This window comes from Calliopsis andreniformis, chromosome 5, assembly GCF_051401765.1.
Source record: "Calliopsis andreniformis isolate RMS-2024a chromosome 5, iyCalAndr_principal, whole genome shotgun sequence".
Lineage (NCBI taxonomy): Eukaryota > Metazoa > Arthropoda > Insecta > Hymenoptera > Andrenidae > Calliopsis > Calliopsis andreniformis.
Window position 1 is genome coordinate 1,049,443 of NC_135066.1, and position 19,572 is coordinate 1,069,014.

A 19,572-nucleotide genomic window follows, 5' to 3' on the forward strand; every position below is an offset into this window, starting at 1 on the left:
CGGAAGACAAACACTGCGCTCCCAGACGAAGCGCAAATAGAAGTCAAAAACGCTTAACTGATGCCGTGATCGTGAGAGCTGTAGCATATACATATGCGTATGTGTATATGTCGTAGCCGCGTAGCTTTTTTCCATGGCCTTTGCCCTTTTCTCTTGCACCCCATACTCCTCAACTTCCAGCCTGGACTCGGACTGCTGAAATGCGTACACGAGCTTGTTGCTGCCCGCACGTGATAGCTCGGCCAACAAATGCCTGGATAAAAATAGAGCAGCCACTATCTGAGCGGACAGCCAGGTTATTGCCGACGTTTTTCGATATTTTCCGTAATTTTGCAATAGTTCGAGGAAGTTTCGCAATTAAACTTGTACGCAGTGTACCGCACTGCTCCGCGCGCCACGCGCATTTCCTTCTTTCAGCCGTCTCATTCTAGAATCCGTGGCTACCGACTCGATACTGGATCATTTTTCAACCCGTTAATCGTCAGACCTACATATCTAGTAAACTCGACGTCCAAGGAAATAGGCGGTTTTCGCCGATTAATAGATACGCCACCATTTCTCGCATCCTCTGTTCAGGTTCAAGGAAATGCCTCCTGCTATTCGACGCGGTGGAATTTCATAATAGTCATTTTCCGGTCTGCGGTTTTATTTTTCAATCAATTTGTACGATTTTCGAATGGCCACTCCGGTAAAGGTTGCGGTCGCGTTTCAAGCACTGAAGCATGATTAACGCTGTCACGAACGATGGTTCGGTTACAGATCGACGACGACGACTAACCACGCGATTCGATCGACCTCTTCTCGTCGACCCGTTCGCGTCTCCTCCTGCTGCTGCATTTTTCGCTAATTAACTAACAGTAAGTCAGTATGATTGAGATCTCCGTAACGGTTAATCTTACGAGTCTAATGAGCATTCCAGTGGCGCACAGTCAACTTTGTCCTACGTACATTGTAACATGTCGATAAATTTCGATTGGAACTGAAGGGACGAGTAGAGGGACGAGTAGAGGGACGGCCTCACGCCTGCTTCCCACATTCTGGATGGCAGGTTTATCGGCGAATAATTGATAACCGTCGCGACGCCTCTTCGTTGTTCCGGCATTGACGTAACTGCACTGTCAGAAGATCCGGTTCAATCGTTGCTCTACTATGGATAGCATGATTAATTGATACATCAACGAGCCGCGTTATTAGCTCCGGCCGAAAAAGTGAAGAGTATCGATTCCCTTCGATCTGTCGCGTGCACGATGAAAACGATGATGCGGTCCATAAATCAGGAGGGAGGGGATGTATTACGCAGAGCCGACTGAGTACCTTCTCGGTTAGACACTGCGTTGGCAAAGTTGCTTCTCGGAACTGCGATAGAGGATCCAGCAGAATAAGAGCCGTAATACGCGGCAGCATCGAACGGTTCTTTTCTTCGCGTTACCAGTTCACGAGCCATCTAAAGCAACGATTATTACGAAGGAAGTTAGCATGTTCCTCCTGAATCGCTCTAGATCGCCCGTTTATTCATCCCTCGACACCACCTTCGAGGTCGTCGTTGTCGCCATTCGCGTTTCTGCCCTGAACGGCGACGACCTAGTTAACGAAAGAGAGAAAACGGTGCCAGCGTCAGGAATCAAACGCGAAAAAGAGAAGAAATGGAAGGGGGAGTAGAGATTTGACATTTTGATTCGCGAGGATGGAGATTGCGGGCCACGCTTGTCAGGCGGTTTGTAATTAATAGCCCTCGAGCGGAATTTGAATGGAAAAACCGGGCAACCGGACTGGGTTCACAAGGTGCCGCGCCTCTGTTACTCGGCTTTAATTATGCATTTATGAAAATTTAAATGCGTTGCGATTAGCGGACCGCCGGCTGCAAATTACAGCGTCACGCGTGTCTTCTGGCGGGGAGCCGAAGATCAAAGGGTTGAAAATGAATGGGCAAACAATTTCCTGTGGAATATTAACGACCCTTCTGAAAAGAAGCAATTCCACGTTTTATTTCTCCGTTCTCACTTCGGGAACCAATCGCTACGCCTCCTAACGATAACAGAATATTTTCATTGATCCCTAGAGAGTGGAAAAAACTATAGAGGAAAAAGATTGAAGGGGCACGCAAGCACTTAACCCGTTGTTTACGAAGTCATCTCATTAGGGAAGTATTCGGAAGCCCGTGGACATATCAATGTTGCGTGCGCCTGCTCGAGCACTAATTATAACATACCATGGGAGGTAGAGTAGGTATGCGAACTATGCGCGCAGCTGAACACAAGCCCTGCCCTCTTGCCAACCCTTGTCCCGCTAAACGACACACACGCTCCATCCTCTCCTATTCGGCTTGATTTCTATCGCGTCGCGTTATCAAACATTCATGCGTGCCCTCTTAGTCAACGATACTCTAACCTTTGTGTGAATAAATCTGATGCGACCCTCGAAATAACACCACGATTGTCTACCACTTAGACTTAAATACGCGACCTGCGATCCGAAACCTAAAGCACGGTGCATTATCATACGGCGTTAGTAGTTGCAATTATTACATAACTAATCTGTTTTTAGCGCCAGTGAAAGCTGTCGAATGGAAAAAGACCACATATTAATTTTAATTTGCATTTCGAGGTAGCATTTGCATACGTGCATTATAAGGGATGCACGTCTAAGGCAGCAGAATATGGCGACAAGGATCGACGGTACTTCTCGTAAACGTGATACCGGTTATTGCTTGCGGTGAATAGCATACATGCATCGCGCGCAATCGAATGATATCGTAAATAATCGACGAACAGTCTGGACGTCGTGCTTTAAACCTTTAATAAAGATAAAAGTAATAAAACGCGTGAAAATAGATGAGGAAAAATTTCGTCGACAATATTCATTTATAAGGGACGAATTATGTATGAGAATAATCGAATATTAGCTGCTGTCATGGGTAAGATTTATAGCGCAATATATGCTAATTGACGTATGAATAATTAGCGTTTTATTAAATTGCATCGTAGACGATCGTCGTTTCTTTATTTTCGATTAATCGCAGTGCCTGGGGGAGGGTGGCAAATCGATTCGCGCACACTTGCGCAAGTGGCCTCGGGTTCTTTCCACGCGTATTTTCGTGCCTCTAATCGATTCTGGAACGGCTACTTCATAGGGAAACTATGAGTTTAGATAGACGTAATTTATGGAGGTGGTATATAGACCTAGGTCGGGTTCCGCAAGGTGACCCCTCGAGATCCTAATCCGCATCTTGACCCGAGAGCACCTTCCTGACCCTGTTCACCCCTGGCTGCTGCCCGTGCTCTCGATCATGCTGAAGTATAGGTTCCACGGAAACCACTGATCTTCGGGGTTAATCGCAGTGTTCGTCTTTTCCGCACTTGCGCTTAGTATTCCGACGTATCGCGACGAGTATTCCGCGATCAACTTCCTTTTTAATTGAATCGAGTTTGGAAAAACAGGATTTTTTCCACGACAGAATATCGACCTTCGACATGGCATTAGAAAGAATAGGAAATTTGCAGCTCGGCAGAAAGCACGCTCGTGGTGAAGAGGGATCGAGGGAAACAGAAGAAAGTTGGGAAGGAAAAAGTTTGCTCTGGTAGCAAAGAGGCAACCGAGGAAAGCGCGAAAAGTTACGGACACGCGATCTCGGTAACGCGATCGTTAACGTAAACGGTAAAGATAGATCGACCGGCAAACAGAGTGAAATTCGTAGTAGCGGCGAGATATCTGTTGCGGAAGCGAGCCGCGGACGTAGCAGCCGGTTGGAAAAGGTCGAACGGTCGACGGAGGGTTTTCAGTGAAACCGGACCGTTGATCTTAGGGATTCGCCCCTGGATTACGTGCTGGGTCGAAACTGGCCGGGGATCTTCTGCCCTCGGACTTGGCCCCGGATTCGTAGGTCGGAACCTATTGCTTCGCTGGGAACTCCATTTGAAAATCTCGATTGGAGGTCAGGAGGATCCGACGTGGCGCGAAACTACCTCCAAACCGGACATAAATTTCGTTCCTCTGGTTATCCCTTTTCATTTTCTTCCGATCCTCCGAGCTCTGCTGCCCCTCGCTAACCACAATTATCGACCCCCACGAACCTATTCCTTGCGACTTGTTTCAACTAAGGATTGAGAGCACGCGAGCAGATACGGGACGCTCACGGTCTATTACTATTCCTCACACTACCTTCGATATAAACGAAGATCTTGAGGGAGTCGTTGAAAATTTGATAACTATTGAGGACCGTCGCCGGCTGTGTCCGGGTCGGATCCTCTGTGTCGGTCAGGAGTCAAGGGAGTTTGGTTTGGTCACAGCTGTCGAAAGGAAAGAATAGACCCATTTCTTTGGCTGAAGAAAAGAGTAGAAAATGAATATCGACATCTTTATAACAGAGTATCGATGTTCTTCACGGTTGTCTAGCCTGGGAGTTTAACGGTCCCGTGCTGGCAAATAATATTCACGCTGAATTCGATCAACAATGGTAGTTGCAGGTTTGCGCTGCGTTTATGCGATAATTTGTACGATAACTTGACCAGAATCGGGATTGCCACGTTTGCGGAGATTTAACCATTATTATACCTATATAACCAGGTCTAATCAGATTTATAGTTAACATACATAAATCTGATTAATTGTAATTAGTACAATTATCGGTATTCCGTAGTTCATACACGCATAAATCAATCGTGAACATCGCTACGTCAAGCATACGCAAGGCTAGCTAACCAGGCAATGGAAAAACAAAGCCTTCTGACCATCGATGAACACTCGCGAAGATCAACAAACTGAAATGCTTCTCTTTGTATACACAAACCACCGATGGAAATCAGTTCCGCTATTTTTTAAATTCGGATTCCGAGGAATGTTGATCGGTCGGATTTTAACTTTTGTAGTCGTTCATCACCGAAGCTTCAAAGGATAATTTTCACTGGTAAATAATTGCATCTGAATTGACTGATAAACCGATCATTTGCATGTAAATTCAGTGTATAGGAAAATACAAATTATGATGAAATACAATTTTTTATATTTTCAAATTTTCAAATTTTCAAATTTTCAAATTTTCAAATCTTTTAATTTTCAAATTTTCAGATTTCCAAATTTTCAAATTTTTTAAAAAGGAAACGGACTCATTAATAAATGACTACTTATCTTGAAAAGCTTTCTCCTCTCTAAAAGGAGTGAGACTCTTCTGTGACTCTTTCCTGGAGTCATTGATAACGTGTGCTATGATAATCAAGGAGGTTGGAAGCCACGTGAGTCGGCGCACAGGTCTGGTGTCTGTGCAAAGAAGCGGGATTGCGTGCGAGGGTGCAGAGGGTTGCTCAAACCCGATACGAGAGAGTGCTTATTGGTAGGCGGTGGCGTGCAAGTTGGACGAGGCTACGGGTCGGCATGCAACCGACCCTAACCGCCATTGCCGACACTATCATCCCGCGGAATAGATTATAGAATAATACGGAGATTCGAATCGCATAATGTCCGCAAAAGCTCTCTCGTAATCGATCCCCCATCCTTGAAAAGCTCTCGGGCATTCACGCGTGCCTGATTTCGGCACGAAACCGGTCGTAGTTACCCCGAGAGCCTTGCCCGCTTCAATCCGAGTATCTTTGTGCGCGATCGCACCTCGCCGTCTGATTTTCCTGCACGTTCTCTTCCGATTTGCCTCAAGATTGCCGAGTTTTCTGCTGTACTCTCGATCGACATCAATGCGAAATAATGCTAGGCTATAAGCCGAGAGGGTTTTAATTCCACAGCTGTTCGCTCCATAGTTTCACTTTGACGATTTACTTCTGCATCTGCAGTGTTATTTCACAAGCCAACACTTTCAAGGAAACGCCTCGAAAACGCAAACGACGAGACTCTGACCGCGGTGCAAAGTGTGTTCGATTGGAGGTCGCATTATAGGCAGAAATATAGCGAAACCGCGCTGTCAGCCGCGAATCACTAAACTCACGCAAATCGACGATATCCGCGGTGACGAGAACCAGCCGTGAAACAATAGTCGTATCCGTGGATTCCGTTGCGCTTGTAATTGTAACGCAGTGGATTGTTTTAACGCGGTGGCAGTTTGTATGAGCCGCTCGTAAAACGTTTTACTACGTTCCTTGTTTCCCGTGGACCGCGAAACAACGCGAAAGACCGTTGACACTGCGTAAACCGGCTGTTCCGCAACGTTCCTGTAACAACGCGCAAGATACATTTCCTGTTTATTGCACGTTTACGCGTTAGTCGTCGTTCCGATCCCTCCTTCGATTCCTATTTCATACATCTTCTCTATGTCGAATCGGCCAAATGAATTTTTCAATTCGAATCACCATTCTTTTGCTAGTAAAGCCTGATTATCGCTCTGTCGTAATCGATTTTTCGGTGTTCGTGTTCATCTTATTTCTACCATCACGTCTGTAAAATGATTACGATGGTGCTCTCAGGGAAGCACCAGGAACCCACATTATTCCGCTCCATTATTCATAAATTTTAGCAACGCAGTATCGCACATCAACGTCGCTGTTGAGGATCCTCTCGCGAGGCCAGGCACATCCCCCGAGTGTCGTGCAGCCCTTCGGTATACGCAGGCGTACGTGTCGTGTCGAGATGGACGAAGCAGTATACCGAGTCGTCGAGAACTCCGTAAATAATTATGACGACAATAGCCGTGCCGGGATCCAGTGAGATCGTCAAACGAACTCCCGCGTATTATCGCATCTGCGCTGGCCAGCCCTTTCGTACTCCTCGCCCTTCGCATAGAAAGCTGTCGGCCACCCTCGACACCGACTAAAAGCTTCGCGACGTCGTTATCGTTACAAGTTTGTGACCATTATGTACTGTTCGCTTTTGTAATGATAGCCACGATAACGATACGCCCCGAGGGGCGTTTATTGCAGTTACAAAGAGGTCGTTACAGTTTCACTTCGAACCGGTTCTATTCGGTGCAACTTTCAATCGCGATTGACCACTCCGCGCGGTTTTTCCCTTTCCTCCCTAGCTTCATTCTTTATTCGTGCAAGACGACGAAGGCTGTCGTGTGGCGGCACCAAATATTACAATTACCAAGGAAGTGGTCATTGGTTCGTCATATCTCATGCGTTATTTTCGCACGATTTTATTGCATCGCTTTTTCGCGACATCAATCAAGCCAGATCCACTGCAATAATATCGGGCTTGATACACGTGCAGCAACAATAACAAGTGCGTAACGTCGAATCGAGTATTGAAGCCCCGTTGCTGTGAGCTGTGAGCTGTGAGCTGTGAGTAGGCAAAACCGATAAATCGGGAGTCCAAAATATAGGCAAGAGTTCGAAGTAAATGTGTACGCGGTTGAGATGTGTGGATAGTTTTGATCGAAATCGATTTGCTCTAGATTCGACTACCGTTGTCTTATCGACAAAAATTAAAACGAAAATGGAAAGCTCGTAGATATTCTCTGAATAACTGAAATCAACGTGAGCTTTCGTTCACAGTTCTGTGTCACCCATGAATGACACAACGTATCGATGAGCAAAAAAGTGCCGATTCTGCGGACGAATATAAGTTGCTTCAAAGCTTTCCGATGGAATAGTAAAACCGTATTCCAATCAAAAGTTATATCGCGTCGACACGAACAGCCCTAAAGACAGCCATGAATCCAGCAATACTTGGCTGGGTCCACTTCGCAATAACCTTGGAAACTGGCAGTTCTAGCGACCGGAAATATTGGCTCGCCGAAATAAAGGACGCGAATTGCTTCGTACTACGCTCTCCTGAAAACCAGTGCGCCTTGTTAGAGTTCGTCTACGAGTGCAACTTGCAGCGTTGCAGCACCAGCTATGACCGGTCTATTCTTTCACAGTTTCTACGCGGAAGACTTTCCAAAATCACCTTGAAAGTCTCGTTCAATCGAGTTTTCATTGCACATACTTACATGGGATCTATACATACGAAGCGTTCTTGCGTTATGTTTTTTTGCCGTGGTAAACCAAAACTGACTTTTAATATGCGCTCAGAACGAAACACGAAGCACGATGATTGAAAAAAAAAAAAAAAGAAAAAAAATAACAGAACGCTCCTATGCAAGAGGTCGAAATTTATGCCGATTTTTAAAATTCTGATGGTGCGTCCGCGACGACGTGACCGTTAAAATCACGTCGAATATCCAGGGAAAATCGATACGCGAAACTGCGATCGCGCACATACTTCCACGGTTGAAATTTGCGAGATTAATGCGCGATCGATCTTTCTCGACGTTACTCGTTCCGCAACGTTGACGATTAAACGTCGTTCTTGGAGCGGACGATGCGCCTTGACTGGAGCGGAACGGACGCGCGAGTTCCGGCGACTGAAACGTTGACGATTAGGTGAACGAGGGGGTTATATCGGACGAAAGGCGAGTGGTTGTGAGCCCAAATGATGGACAGGTGTAAAATTGGACTGCGGTAAATCTTAGGCTGCTGTCGGGCGTAGCTGACTCGCTGAAACGTGGATTAATTACGCAGGTTGACAGTGCTGCGGTCGGTCGGTCGCCGCGATCGTCAGTTCACGCCGGGCGCAAACGGAGATCCTTCTGATTGCGAATCTCTTACTCGTCCTTTCTCGCTCGAATCGCGTGGAAACGCTACCATCAACGTCCGCGACAATCCCACGTCTCTGCGAGATAGAATTTCGTATGAGGCCGTACCTCGCAGATTCGTTAACATCGCAAATGCGATTCCTTTACAAGTGAAAAATTCCTCTGGACGGAACAGCAGTCTGAATTTTTCGTAAATCGCATGGGAAGTGGGATAGTTGTTTATGAAAGTTCAAAGTTACTCGGAGCAGTGCGTCGGCCACTATGGTTTTCACTTTTCTACATTCGGAGCAGACGTCGAGGAAATTCAAATTTAGTTGAAAAAAGATCTTGCTTCGATCGTTAAGCAACCCGTTATACATGTACATTCATTATTGAGCGTGTTCCATTGATTGCATGGTAATTAATTGGTGATTGATTATACGACGAATGATAATAGACGTTTATAAGTGTAGATACGCGGAAAGTGTTTGATTTGAATACCAAAGGCGGGCCTCTATCGATTGCACTATTTGTCGGTCGTTCACGCGTACACCGTCGCTCCGTCGCGCTGCTCGTCTGTACGTACACACGCGTATAATGCAAACATCGTTAACAGTGCAAACCGCTGGGACGAATTGTAATAATTTGCCGACTGAAATTACGTAATAAAGCGGATATATAGACGCATCCACTGGTACAATGAACTGCACAGAGCGCATTGTAATTTACCGGTTAGATGACGAATATTCCACGTAGGTACATACATGCGCTTCCGCCCGCTTGCCGTGTGGAATGTAATACTTTCTCATTCGATCGAACGAAATTCTATTTGACGAGCGGGACGCAACGAAACGGAAGGAATGAGTTAACGCGAGTACGGCATGATTAATTTGAACGTAGATTGTTCTCGGGCCGAGAAGTCTTCAACAAAAAGGAGAAGCTGTAGGATGAAAACTGCAAACAATAATGACACGCGACGCGACGCGATGCGACGCGACGCGACGAGACGAAGAAAGAAGACCAGAGTGGTCTCATTTTCGGGTCCAGGCTCTCGATTCGCGATAAAGATGCCACCTGTCCCATGGTATTTAAACATTGCCATAGAATGGGTTCTATTTCCGGGCTAAACTTGCGAGTGCCGCGAGAGGTTGTTATGTTCGTTGACCTAGGATACAGCAGAGCTGTTCCAGTCTACCAAGGGAATATAAAGAAAGCGAAGCTGAGGGATAGAGAGAAATTGAGAGGTCGTCAGGCAGAAAGGGATTCTAACGAAGAAAAAAAAGGTGTCGGGGGAGAAAAGAAATGGAGCAGAACGCGGAAAGATGGGAATGGGGACGGCACAGAGGTGCGGTGAAGCTGGTCGACCACCGGCAATGGTCTCTCGTCCATCTCCATTTAAATCGCGTTGCTTGGCGATACTTAACTTTAAAAATGGTGTCTGTATATTACCCGCTCGGAACATGCCATCTCCGTTTCCCTTTCTCTCTGACTCTGGCCGTGTCTGGCGCGTCTCTGATGCGGCCCTTAAAATCTCCCTCTGCGCCAGCGGCGTGCAGTGCACCTACCGAGTGCATCGTTTACGCGGCAATAAGGGAAACTTATTGCTGCTCGGCTAATAACGAACGATTCCCACGCGGGATATCCGTGGTCTTTATTTTCCAGCAACCGGGAACTTTACGACGCGCGGCCTTGCTCCCAGTACCAACTGCTCTCCCACTCCATCGGTCCACGAGTCGCGAAATGCCACCTGCTCGTGGATCGTTGTTTTCTCGATAGCCGAGGATATTCAGCTTGCGCGGACTATCTCATACTCGGGTGAAACTCCCAGCTCGCGGCGTGGTCGCGAGCACGCGCCAGAGAAGTGCTACTTTCACGCGTAGAAGACACACGCTGTTAAGGCGAGAGGGGTTAGAGGGTCATGACACGACATTGTTCGTCACACGACTGGACGCGAGTAGTTTCGATCCGAATGTTGCATTTCGAGGTACTATCGGTCGCGATAAGAGCAGGATAGAGGAAAGCAACGGATGAACGATCCGAATTCCCATGTCGCTGCAGCGCGAACTTTATTCCTCGCGAGCGGTTACTCGCCGCAACCACGTGGAAACGGCAAGACAATTTACAGTTAATACACGAGGCTGGTATCGCGCGTTAGCGTAAAATACGATGCGGTTTATACGGGAATTATAATTACGAAAGTTCGAAGCATAAACTACGAAGCAGGATTCGCGGATGCGCAGTCGCGAGATTGAAGCGAATAAGTTCGGAGCAACTCGTCGAATCGGGGCTAGGCGATGTTTCGTATAGCAGAACGCGCCAAGCCAACATACCTGCTAGCTAATAACGAACAATTCCCCGATGAAATCACGGATCTTCGCGCGCTCGTAACTCGTTGTTGACGAAGCGTCGCCTGGAGAACCCATTTAAGCTCAAACAGTCTTGCGCCTAGAGAACTCACCGAACGTAAACTTGTGCGAGTATCGACGTACATAATATATTTGTGCGAAAATATTTGCACGGTCAACAGGTTGTTCCGTCGATCGATCGATACGAGACGAGAATAAAAGGTGGCGGACACGGAAGAAAACGGAAGTCGCACGTGCCGTCTGATCCTGAATGGCCAGTAAATCGATCCATTCGATACGTCTGCTAAAGCTTTCGTTAAGAAAACGTATCGGTGCGACCGCTAATGACAAACGATTCCCCCGTGAAATCCCGGTCTTTACACCCCTGTAACTCGATATTTACGAAGCTGGGAAGCTCGGAACCATGGGCGATGCGCCCCGACCCACCCAGCCAGGGGTTCGAGACTCCTAATGCCGCGATACGAGTTGCCCTTTGTCAAAGAGCACTCGACACCTCCTCCCTAGGCTCGTTGTCGCTGCTACTTCTCGCCGACGCGCCCTTCGATCTCCTCGATCCCCCTGTCGACGAGAGCTCGCGTTTCAGCCGTGTTCACGATAAATATTAGGCCATTTCATGAGCTTTGCACGGCCATAAGGATGGGTTCGCCAAACGTACGCTGCTCGTCGAAGCTTCAAACTTATCTAATGTGGACAAGAGGGAGGAGACGAAAGTTGGATCGGTTAAACGGTTTGAAAATCTACTGAAAGAGGAATCAGAATACTTGTGACACGGCCTAACATGTTCGCGAACCGAAGATACGCGCGAATCCAGTCGTTTCAAACCACCGAACGGTCGAAGAAGATGGGAAAGTATACGGGCGACAGGATGCATAGCTCAACGTTACCTTAGCGATTCCTTTGAGGATAAAAGTCTGAATGTCGAGGTACGTCTGTGAAACGCTGGCTCTACTTCTCTTCGCGACAAAGGCTACAGATAACCTTTTTGTGGGAACGTTACGTCGCACGTTGACTTTGCGATATCGTCATAGCGAAGACGAGTCAAAACGTTAGTTATTCGTCTGTTAACTACAGTGTCTTTTTCCTTCTTTTCTCTCCTTCGCTCGCTCTTTATGAGATATCGAGAACACGACAGCATCTTTGGAACGTAATATCGGTGATACATCAGGGTCTGGTGCGCGGAAGGAGAGAGAAACGTGCGACGAAGGCAAAGGAGGAAGAAGCAATTACGTATTCAGGGAATCGACTGAATTGCCCTCGACCGAGGAGTTATGGATCTCCGCATTGCCGAGATGCAGGTGCGAAGAGGGCCATTTCGTTCTCGGTTACATTTTCCATTGGCGTGGCCGACGGATGGAGGGGTGGGGGAAAAAAAACGAAGGAAGCTGAGTCGGGACAAAGGCGGAAGCACGGGTGGCAAAATAAACGGCGCTGTGTGAACGAAATTAAATGAGTCCGAGGAATGTATCTGTAGCAGAGGACGACGGTTCGAGTGGCGTCAGAAAGATATACGACGACGGCGTGCTCGCGATAAACGCCATCGGCATAAATGTAGACGGAGAAGCGGCTCGTTTAACGCTGCTACCATGTTTTTCCAAAGAATGATTAAAACTGTCGACCGAGAATTGCTGACCTTTTTCCTTCTGCTATAAGCAGACGCATGAATCAGAATAACTGCCCCAATACTTACGATGCTTTTTCTTTATAGATGCGCTAACGCGATGTAGGTACATACCTTGAACGATAAATTCGTGTAGGTAATTAAAGCTTCCTCTGACCGAAGCTCGAACTCAATGGTAACTCATTCAGGGTATTATTGAGTAATGAACTCTAACTTACTTTAACAGGATGTGTTAAAATTGATTTACATTTACTTTTACCACAAACTGTCCTCTCCTGCTGCCCAGTTTAGCCAACATAAACTACAGGATCACCGAAGGATGTAAGGAAGGACGACGAGAAATTCTCTGTCGGATGTCGATTATCGCGAGACTGTTCAGTTTTTCCTCGTAGAAGGTTGCTTCTGGCCAGCAGGCGAAAAAACTTCCCTGCGAACGATGGCGGTCGATGTATCCGATCGTTGGCAATCCTTTTCAACGACAGCATGGTTCTTCTCGTCGCTCGTCTACCCGATCTCTTTCACATTTATGGGAGAAAGAGTTGACCATACAGACGCCCAGAAATATTCCTCCAATAACTGGCAAGCGTTTTTAGAAAATGTTTATCCTGCCAGAAAATTCTAGATTCGAGATTAACGTTCATTACTGTACCCTGTGTACACAGTAATTCGATGAAATTCGTTGGGTAAATGCGTGATCGCCTTTTACTTTCTCCCGCTATGTTTTACGCAGCGAAAAAGAAAAATCGCTGCAGGCCCTACCAAGATCCGTGCATAAAGTTTTTTCTTGGTTGAACTCGCGAGATTACTTCTTTTTATTCTCGGCACGACAACGCCAGCGTTCTTAGCAAACAATACCCGACGTCGACGACGACATTTCTTTACTTACCAGGCAGGAGATCGATGAAACGAGCCCGTAGCAGTTCTCCGGCTACCCATAAGGGTCGATCTCGGGACGAAAGCAAACGTAACCTTTCTAGTCTTTTCTATCCCCTACTGCCACCTCGTCTTTGGAATAGGCGGCAGACTCCGCGGACGTCATACTTTCTCCTGTGCTCCCATCCCTCACATTCGCGTGGTAACCGGAAACGAGAAATCCCGTAAAAAGTTGTCGATCCAGTTTCCATTCGCTCGTCCTCTCGTTACTGGTCCACTCACTTTTCCGCTAGCCTGCCCTTTCAGGCTTTCTTCCATATCAAAGTACCTTTTCAACGCTGTTCTACTATGAGAGACGCTTCTTTCCTCTACCGATATGTTTCTTTTTAAATATGTATTAATTTGCGCAACTGGCTACCTTGACTCTGCGTACAGAGTCCCTTTAGCTAAATACACCGCAAGCTTTTTCACTTTTTCTTTAACGATCATGGGGACGAAGCTAGTGAGCGCTGTAAAATGTTATTTTCCTTCTCTGTAGTAAGTGGGGCAAAGACTTCAAGGGTTGTACCTACATTCCTAATAAATATTTTCTAACGCAGCTGCCGTACGACAATTCGAGACGAAACAGATCGAAGGAACGGAGGAAAAGGAATTTGTACGGAGCGACAGAAAGAAACACGTTCTAGTTGTTTGTCTATGCGGATAGAATTGTAGTGGACAAGCGCGAAGACGTGACAAGGATTAGGGTCTGGGATCCTTAGAGATGGGCCGACGGTTGTCACTTCGTTAAAGCGAGTCAGTGGGCAGAATCTAATCGGATTCGGCCGCCTTTCGCGGGTTGTTTAGGCAAACGTTGCGTCTAGAATACGTTGCGGTGCCCTTTTTGACGGTGAGCCTGTCCGGCCGGTGCTGAAATCGCCCCGTTATTCAGTGGCGCACGGGTCTCGCTCGGTCGTTTCTCCTACGGCCAGTAGCAGTCGCCGACCCTTCAGTGCCGCTTCGAGCCACTTCCTTTGATCTTAACCCCGTCGAGGCTTGCCTCTTTTCAACCGTTTCTCGCAGCCGCCTGGTAATAGGTACCCTTCGCGAAAAACCGACTCACCAAGAGAATAATCATCCGGAAATCGTCGCGCCGCCCAGGAACGACCAACCTCAAGAGCGTCTTTTACCCGGCCCCCTCCCTTCTCTTCCCCTTCTTCTTCCTCTCCTTTCTCTTCAGTTCCTGTTCTCCACGAATTTCCCGATTTCCTTTTTTCACGTCTCGTTTTACCCTTTGGGCTATCATCTCCGTCCTTAGATAGCAAGGGCGCTACGGTTGGGCATTGCCTTTGCTTTGCCCTTCTCTGTTCCACTGACGCGTACGCCCCTTACAGACTTTCGAGTGTTGATTAGATGAGTGCGTGCAATCGTAAAGCGAAAGAACTGAAAGACTGTCCCCCCTCAACTTTCGTGCCCCATTAAACCCCTCCGAGATCTCCGCTATTTCCGTTTCCCTTCCCCGGAAATTAATTCTATCCACCCCCATGCTGGAATTATTGCCTGTTCATTCGATAACGCAGCAGCAAATCGTTTCGTTTCTCGTACGGTAAACTCGATTCAACCAAAATTACACGACGCTTCGGATATCCCCGTCAAGATAACAGAGCCTCCGGTTAGTGGTTATTGATGATGGCAAATTCGTGTAACTTGTCAGTTAATGAACATCGAATTTGATGCGACGGGTGCACTTACCTACCAGGTTGTAGGACAGCGATTGAGTAGCATCGACAGTTACGCATTCCTTTTCACGGACAAAACGAATTGAGTAGTTGCGTTCAGCTTCGCCAGAAAGCGGGTGCGTATTTTATGGGGGATAACTGGTCGTGCCCATTGAAAGTGTCTAACGTCCGTTATAAATTACGCCTCCGAAGCGGAGTCTCTCGCGACGAATGGATGCAGCGGGAGCATGTTTCACGACTCGCTGACTTCTCGAGGGCATCACGATACGCAGCAGATATTTGGAACAATATCAAAACGCGGAGCGAGATTTGCAAGTGACTGGGCGAGACGACGAGCACCGCGCTAGCAGGAAAAAAAGAGACTAAAGGGGAAGGGAGAGAAGAAAGAGGTAAAGGGGGAACTCAGGTGATTTCTCGACGATTTTCACGCTACACCGATTGCCGGCTCGAAACTCCCTCACGACGGCAGATTTACCTCTATTCGCTCGTACGTCGAACCGTTGAAACGCGGCCTGCTCGATAGATTTATGAGGCTCGTATGGATTCCAATATAAAAGTGTTATATAGACGCTATTCCGTCAGACTTGTCGTCTGCCGCTCGTCCCCTAGCTCACTGAGTTTTCGGGTCTGACGAAAAAAAAAGGAAACGTCGCGTCGCCCGGAGCTAGTGAAAAAGTGGACAGCATGACGGACGAGCTTGTCCGCCGATCGTGATCGGAAAACCCAGAGTTTTCCAGACAAAACGCAACACGATGTCGACGAATCGCGAACGATCGAAAAATTACCGTCTTTCCGCGAGTCGAACTAATATCGACTCGACGCAATATCAATTTGCAGACCTTCTCTACGTTCTGCGCCTTAAAAGAAAATTAATCCCGCTCACGCATCTTCGTAACATGTTAGCTTGTAAATAAGCAAACTATGAACAAGGGAGTACAGTAGAAGCGGTGTAATACAGAACATTGTAATCTGGTTGGTTAGAAATTCACAGAACGCTGGGAGTTGAAATTTCCGGATGCGAGTAAATGATTTAGAGGGATATAGTGAAGTTTTCTGGAAGTTATTTCCTGCGAGATGCAGGTAGATCGATTTTCCAGCAATCCAAGGGGGCCGTAGGTACTCAGCAGAGATAATCAGTTGTCCGTAACATTCGGTTTAACCAATTACTGCGGATCCTTTGAGGACGGCTAGTCAAATGACGCGATAGACGAGTGACAAGCTGTTTAGTTGTTAACCTTTCAGGGGAATCGGCGCTTGGATAGACTGACGGTGTTTAAACTCGAGCTAGATCGCGACAAAGTAGTTCGAGTTGTTAATTTCCGCGTGGTGTACGCAAAAAGCAACTAATTAATTTTGCATTCGCCAACGAATACGAGCAGCGAGACGGTGGGCACGCGAAAAGCATGGCTGTCCGCTGTTACGGGCTATTTGAGAGAGAGGGGGCGGTACGTGCGGATTCGAGCTTGTAGCGGAGGCGAGTTCGCGGCGTTTATGCAAATTCGAGCATGTGCTCGCGGAAAGTTCCTAATTCAATTCGGTTTCGCGTACACGCTGGTTACTTAACCGTATCCACTCCTCACCCTACCATCGGTCTCCGTTGCCCCACCGAAATCCAACCCCCTCGTGAGTGTCTTTCCGACAACTTTTCCATTCTCCTTTCCTGTCTTCCCTTTTCCGCGCGATTCTACCAAACTTTTCAGCGCCAGCAACGCGCAACTCACGTACATTGAAAATTAACACACACCGCTGGGTTCCCTTTTATAACAAATGAACGATAATTGCCAAGCTGACGCTGATGGTTAACAACTGTCTACCATCACCGAGAAGCGGAAAATCAGTGAGTTGCTAGAATACAGATTTACACAAAGTCATAATGAAATTGGCCAGGATAGCAACTCTCGTTTGTCCGTCTGATACTATTATGCTAATCTGCTAGCATGAGGAAGATTTAGTCGCGTGCACTGACAGGAGAAGAACTTACGGGACATCGTTTTAGAATATTGAAAGTCGAAAGTCCCTGATCCCCGAAGAAGAACAATTTTTTCTACAAAAAGAAAGGAGATTACTTTGAATCTGACAACGTCGAGTGACGTTTAATCGATGCTGTCGTCTGGTACGAAGACGGCTTTTTCGACGCGATGCGACACGACGCAGTGGCGTCGGCGGCTACGATTCATAAATATGCATCGGGAGTGCGCGAGAAGCCCCGTTCTAATTGTAAGTAAAGTCGGCTTTAACGCCGAGTTCTAACCTGCATATCCCTGCATGCTTCGGCTTCGATGCGTTTGCGAGACTCTCCCTTGCACTTCCAAAATTTCGCGATGATATATATCGACTTTGAAGCTTCCATACCTTCGCGTTGTCGTTTTGCTTCCGTGTGTCCAACAATTTTCAAGTGCTCGAACGATACGTATTTTTCTTCAGCATTCGTGTATCAGTACTCTATACTCTAATATCTTGAGAAGAGAAATTACAGGGAGAACTTGGCGTACATAGGACTCTTTGGACGAAATAAGATGCGGAAGCTTTTATGTGTACATGGCCGCCAGCGTAGAAGAGATTCACCCCTGTCTGGAGAGTAGACGAACGCCGCTGTCGCTTTGTATCGGCTCGATAGAAAGTGATAATAGCCCGACCTACTTTACCTGTCGCCACAGAAAGTGGAATGATGTCTTCTCGAGCTGCATCGCGGGACGACTAAAGGGGAAGGTGATGACAAAGGTGAGACGTAACTGGAGGCGTAGAGCGAAGGGAAATTAAAGCAACGAAAGCTGAATGCGACAGGAGCAACACTGAAGGGATAAACGATTCGGCTTTTCTCAATAATCTTCTCTTTTCTGTATTCTCCTTTCCTCATTCTTTTTTACCTTTTTCCACGTATTCCTCTTTCTACGCGAAATACGTAAAGTTATTGATTTTCTATGAAAGCGCTTCTTCAGTTTGGGTAAGCGATACATCAATTCTGAGCAAATGCGTAAAATGTTTTAGTTTCTCGCATACGCGAAAGTCGATTCGTATCGCACAATTATCTATACAGAACAGTATTCGATTCGCATGAGGTGCTTTTTTTATCTCGATGGGCTAGTCGACAAATACCAGCATTTCACGATCGAGCCCTCGAAACGACGTGATCGAGGCGAATCGATTGTTGCGGCTCGGTAACACGACGGTTGTTAGCAAGAGTTGTCTGTGGGTTTGGTCACGCATTAGTAATTGCCAATTTCCATCCTCCTCGAATCGGTGCAATCTACCGCTGCGTGGCGTTGTATTGTCGCAAGGGAATAGGAAATAGCAGACATCGTGTTCTGTGCTGCAAACATGCGGCTTTCGAAATCTAATAATGTCGATGAATTCAATTTCTCCGTCATCGTTGATTGCGCAAAGAATCACTGCCGATGAATCGATTAATTTTGTTATAATTAAGTTGAACACTTGACACGTTTCCAAGTATCATTGCCGAAAGCACGTTAGATCTCCATATAATAAGCACTTTGATTTTCAACTATAAAACAAATGGATGAAAATCATCGAAGTCTCTTACTTCAAGCAATGCGATAACAGGTCTTGCAGCATGGTAATTTCATCGATGTCACATCTTCGTGAAATATTTCCCGCACAAATGACGCCCAACACCCCTGTTTAATAACGAGCAATCTCATATCGTTATACGTCGATCAAAGCATCGTTTACACAATTTTGTCTATATTTGTACAATGCTGGCTCTAATCTCACACCCGAATCAACAAATGGATTCTCGTAATTCTGCGGCCGATTTACGGAATTCCGATGAACTCGACCCGAACGAGTCGTCGACCAAAAAACGGTGTCCGTTTCCAAACAGAACGATGCAGGACGCACACAATTTCTTCGTGCTACATCTCCTGACACTCAATACGAGTAATCGTATATTTCGAAAATCCTAAATAAGCAGTGAATTCCTAGGTGAAACATAGATGAAACATAATTTGGATTTTTGACTGCAAAAATAAGGAGAATCGAAGGCAAAGATCGAGGCTGCGTTGAGGGACAGAGGCGGTATTTATGCGGGTCATTGAATGGCATCTCTCTCGCCGCGGCTCTTCCAATCACTCCTCCATTTCTTTGCTTTTATCGAGCGAATCGGCTCTCTCGACGGAACAGTCGTTTCACGCGAGTGGATTTTATAAAAATTGACTCGGTTAGTCGTGGCCGCAAATCCTGGATCAACGTTGGATCGGCTCTCGCTTCTTTTTCGCCTCCGAAATTTTATTTTGCATTTGATCGCGAGCAGCCCACCCCTGATTGACCCCTGCTGCACGGTGCCTGTGAATATTTATCGTCAACGCGGCACTAAATAGTTTTTGGTTGGCGATAATCACGGCATTTTCTTTAAATTTGTTCCTCATTCAAAGGTTCAGCATCGCCAGTGGCCTTGCGCATTTAGGATTTTTCGCGTTCCCGTAAATGCTTGCACGCTGGCTCGTTATTCACAAAATTTCGAAGCATGCCACTTTTTAGAAC

General features: G+C 46.7%; 1 protein-coding gene across 2 annotated transcripts in view; it reads left to right on the forward strand.

Moving 5' to 3' along the window:
- LOC143178739 (kin of IRRE-like protein 1) overlaps positions 1 to 19,572 on the forward strand; it is a 247,127-nt gene that overhangs the window by 97,531 nt on the left and 130,024 nt on the right. The window lies entirely within an intron of this gene.